The following is a 5,017-nucleotide window of genomic DNA, read 5'->3' as shown; positions in this document are numbered from 1 at the left end:
AGCGTTAATAGACTACTAGTATACTTAATATTTAAGCACAAAGGACCAATATATTCCTTATAACAAGGATGCTGAAACTTTTACATTCGGTGTTATGCAACATCTACATTCATCAAAAACATATTTTTACGATTTAAGAGAAGTTTAAAGCATCTGATATATGAAAAATGGTTCCGCTTTCAGCTTTACTCATAGGCGGGGAGTGGGGGATGTATTGTCAATTTTCAAACTCCCCCAGTCGTGTATATATGTTTATATTCGAATGTAAATGAAATGCATTTAAATCTGAGTTCATCAAAATGCATGTCATGTATGGTTTGCAGTTAAATTAATAGAATGTAAATGATCATTTATTTACACATGGATTCTAGTCCTATAATACGTAAGAATTAACGACAAGAAAACCTCATATGATTATTGTCGTTCTTAAATAAACCTTTTCCATTTATGATCAAAACATGTATCGTCATTTAAATTTTAAGAGACCTTTTCACACATTTTATCATTTATTGAAGTTTGTCTTTAAATGCTTTATATTGATAATTGTAAACATTGGATCTAAAAAGCTCTAGTAAAAATCAAGAATAAAATTAAAATGAAAAAAGTAACCTACATTGGGCTCGAACCACTGACCTCTGGAGTAAAAGTCTTACGCTTAGACCACTCGGCCACCCGTATTCGCCCAATAAGTGAGGTATTTAAAACTTTATATATGCAGCCCGCGTAGTGTCACAAAATATAACGACAACAGAACTCTCAAAATTATTCAATCGTTTCGCGTTGCAACGCTTTATAATTTTCATGTTTTTAATTCGTCAAAGGATGCATATAATGGATATTTTAGAGCATGGTAAATGTTCAGTTTTACTGTTTCTTCATACATACCATAATTTCAACGAAAATGTGCGAATCTGAAACAATTTCTTTTTAAGTTTGTCAATTTACCAAAAGGTGAAAAGGTCAATTTTATAAATAATGAAATATAATAACCGGATTTGAAATAAAATCGAGTGTTTACAAGCCCATAAACATTCAAAACCAACGAATATTTCGTAGAATATTTCTAAAACTAAAGTGAACACATAAAAACAAATGTTCCTTATAGAAATAGCCACAAATTTAACGCTAGATGTGGTCTGGTAACATTGATTTAACAAGAAACAAAATGCTCTTTTTTGTGAGACAATATATTCAACGCATGTTCGTGTACAAATTTAGTGTTCGTATGTCGTATGATTAGATATCGTTGCAGGAAATTACATTTGAATATATTGTGCCACAAAACAATAACGAGAGCGCCGATGTCGTTGAAATTCCATCGGCAAGATACCGGAAAGTTACTGCTGAAGTAAGTTAAAGGAACAGTTGACTGAATGAAAATCTAAAAGGCTATCAAAAAGAAGTTTTTTAATAATAAGTACACATACAATAATGAAACAAGAAGTGTAGAAATAGTGCAAACCATCGTATATAAACCGGAAAATTAGAAATATATATCAGGGAGATTGGTTTTTCTGATTGGCTAGACGTGTATTTATGCTCTTGTTTTAATTAACCTTAGCATTACATCATCATGACCTTTTCAATCGCTAAGTAAGATCACATTTATATCTTTGTTTTTCTTGTTTTGTACTATTCATAATACTATTACGATCGCTTTTCATGTTCATTCAATCAGAAAGGTACAATTCGTTGTTGGTGTTGTTATATTTACTCAAAATATTGCATGCATACTGTACTTTTGAGTACATACTGTTATACTATACTTTTAATTCGTATACAAATTATTAAATTAATTTCAAATTACTTTCAAAATATGTTGCAGATTCATATCAAAATACTGTAATTCGACACTCATTATTGCCGGCCTAAATCGCAAGGTAAATGTTTGCCGTCAAAAAAATTAACGATATGACAGCCCTCGACTGTCTTCTGCAAAAACAAGACGATTAAGTATCTACCAAAACTTTTTAAAGTAAAGTAACCCATTAATAAAAACATTGAAAACGTAAGTTATCTCAAAATCAAATACGACGAGATTCAATTTGTAAAAGACACTTAACTGAGTACGCAAAAAATTAGCAACAAATGTTAGGAACATATTTATTGGAATGTTGGCATATATGAAACAAGTGGAACTACGATAATTGAATCGAAACCTCGTTCCCATCCACGTTTTAATGGAATTGTTAACATATATGGGCATTTTTTCAAATGCCATTAGATATGATTGCTTACAAATCTTCAATGTTTTAATAGACTTTAATAGAAAAAAGTTGGAAAAAAACGTACGTACGTCGCCGGTATTCGTACCCGTAATGTCTTGATATGTTAGCGGATGCGCTACCACTGCGCCACGCAAACTTTCACCAGCCAAAGCGACACATAAGATCTATAACGGAGGGGGTAATCACGTGATAATCATGATGGCAACGTCCATGCAGAGACAGTTATATTTGGTTGTTTTATCCTTATATCCTGCATTTTTTTTAATGACGCTCAATTTCCAGCCATATTAGTAAAAATGTGATTACCGGTAGCGTTAATTTCGTTTTAAAATAGACTTTATATCTCGACTTTACTCCCCGCAAATTTTCTTAGTAAAAATTTGCTTTAATCAGGTCATCCCGCTAAGAAATTACGCAGCGAGTAAAATCGAGACATAGAGCGAATATTAATACGAAATAAACGCTAGTAACTTTCTTGGTGATATGGTTTGAAATTGAGCAGCATTTGAAATCAAAATACATGTAATAAAAGGTATTTAACGGCGAAAAACCTTCCTCTAAATAAACATCGCCATCTTGACTATCACGTGATTACCCCCTTTGTATAGTAAACGTTAAACTCTTTTGCCAATAAAAGATTTGATGAACGAACTTTATTTTTTATTTTAAGACCTTTTTTCACTTAAAATGGTCGTAGAAAAATGCAATAAAATGGTGCTAGACAATTCTCAGAAGAAATATTATCTAATCTATTTGTTTATCAACACCCTAATACATCCGGGCATTTTACCTCAATTTTACACCTTTACGACCGGACCGTATTTTCGATTTGCGGTTATTAAGTCAATTGGCAAGCCAATGGACAAAAACGGGCATTTTGTATCTCTTTAAATATATGTTACCATACCACATCTTGCGTTGAAATTTTGGCTATTGCCAAGGAGCACTGATTTTTAATAGGTTAAATATATTTTACATAATATTTTGCGAGATATTCGTTGACTTAGAGTATTTATGCTACTTTAAATTTTTAACCAGGAAAAACTATCATTATATCATCGACTGAGTTATTCATCATGTATTCAGAGCCATGATTGGACACCATTCGTGGAACACCGTGTCTGAGATCACCATAGTAACGGTCGCTATCGCCAGTGGTATTACTCTGTCTGGAAATTTGTCTTAATTCACTTTACATCGCACCGCCATTAATACACGCGCTTTGTCCTTTAACTGAACGCAAGGAAACATATTTTTAATGCTTTTTTCTGGAATCTTCAAGGAAGATTCCACTTTGATCTAGTGTAGAACGTCTATGAGAAACTAGTTTGGTGGATTATGAATTGACAAGCTGTGATGTCGGTCGTTATATCCTGCTGCAGAACGCGGCAACCGTGCTGTAGAACTGGAACGCCTTGTATCCGATGTCAATGGGCGTGGTACTGATTTCGCTGAACCGAAATGACGAATGATGCCGCGTGATTCGTTTTTTGTTTTTGATCTTTTGACGTGTCTGTTGGCATTTCTGTTAGACTCCGACTTTAACACGGATCTTTTGTTTTTATGAGTTTTTTCTTGTATTAATGGCGCGTGTTCCTCTAAAACCATAAATGTTAAAAACAATTATTGTGATGCATATTCTAGTAAAATAACATGTTTAAATACCCAATTAGAAGGACAGTTTTAACATCATTTGCTTTGACATATAGAGAATACTAGGTCGGTGCCGAAGAAAGCGAAGTTTATTTTGCGAGGCTTTGAAAATCTGAACCACGAGCCTTGGCGAGTGGTTCAGATTTTCGGGCCGAGCAAAAAAAAACTTCGCTTTATTCGGCACCGACCTAGCATTCGATTTATCCCATCAATTTTCTTAGTCGTCAATTATTTCTTTAAAAATAGAATAGGAAAATAAAACTTCTGTTCCGGTACACGGAAAATCCCAAAGTTATTTTAAGCAAACATTGTTTTATTTTATTCGTCCCGAGCTTATATATAACAAAAAGATCAGTCACGAACCTGATTTTCTATTATCATACCTCTACGTCCTCAATTGGTAAGAAATAATAATAAAAAATACTAAACAACTGCAGCTTTATCGGGAAATAATATGACTTTTTGTCGTTTGACGTGTTAATAATTACGTCATGAGTACGCGCAGTTAATATTTGTAAACAATGTTTTTCGCTGTTAGTGTTGCATTTAGTGTTTAAAATATATTACATCTTGGTATCAAACTGTTTGTTTTGTTGAATCTAATTCGATTTTACTTAAATGATTACTTTATAATTGATTCCCAGTAATATGACTATAAGAGTCCGCCGCGCGTTACAGCTATATTTCAGCATTGCCGAAATAAAGGAAAATATATTCCACAGTGGTTTATTTCGACAATGCACATCTAATGATGGGATAAAACACATTGCTTACAGAGGCATAGGCATTAGGTCAGCGGTTTCTGTGAATTGCAAGTTACTTCATCATTGCTTGTTGCGTAATGTATTTCATTCTACATATACCACAATAAAATAAAAATGATATTGAAAATGATTTTTTTAAACATCAAACGTCTGATGAAGCCATATTCGCGACAAACCCTTGAAAGCTCCCGAGGGTAGATACGAAGCGGGGTAGGCGGACTTGGAGCAACAAAAGGTTGTCCTGACGACATCCATGAACACGCACGATATCTCTGGCGGCTCATCTGGTGGTATGTAGCCCTGGTCAAGGGCCGCAACGTATCGTTTCTCTAAATCAAGACTGACATTAAATATTGAAGTAAGCTTACATTT

General features: G+C 33.7%; 1 long non-coding RNA gene across 1 annotated transcript in view; it reads right to left on the bottom strand.

Moving 5' to 3' along the window:
* Positions 1-764: 764 nt before the first annotated feature.
* The window catches only part of LOC127859458 (uncharacterized), a 5,215-nt gene continuing 962 nt past the window's right edge, over positions 765-5,017 (bottom strand). Inside the window, exons 1-2 of the long non-coding RNA XR_008039403.1 lie at positions 4,822-5,017; positions 765-3,826 (exon numbers count right to left, since the gene is read on the bottom strand). The exon at positions 4,822-5,017 is cut by the window's right edge and continues 962 nt beyond it. This is a non-coding gene — a long non-coding RNA (uncharacterized LOC127859458). The remainder of the gene's footprint in view (positions 3,827-4,821) is intronic.

This window comes from Dreissena polymorpha, chromosome 15 (genome assembly GCF_020536995.1).
Source record: "Dreissena polymorpha isolate Duluth1 chromosome 15, UMN_Dpol_1.0, whole genome shotgun sequence".
NCBI lineage: Eukaryota > Metazoa > Mollusca > Bivalvia > Myida > Dreissenidae > Dreissena > Dreissena polymorpha.
Note: the sequence above shows the minus strand (reverse complement) of the source record. Positions and strands in the feature narration are given on the sequence as shown.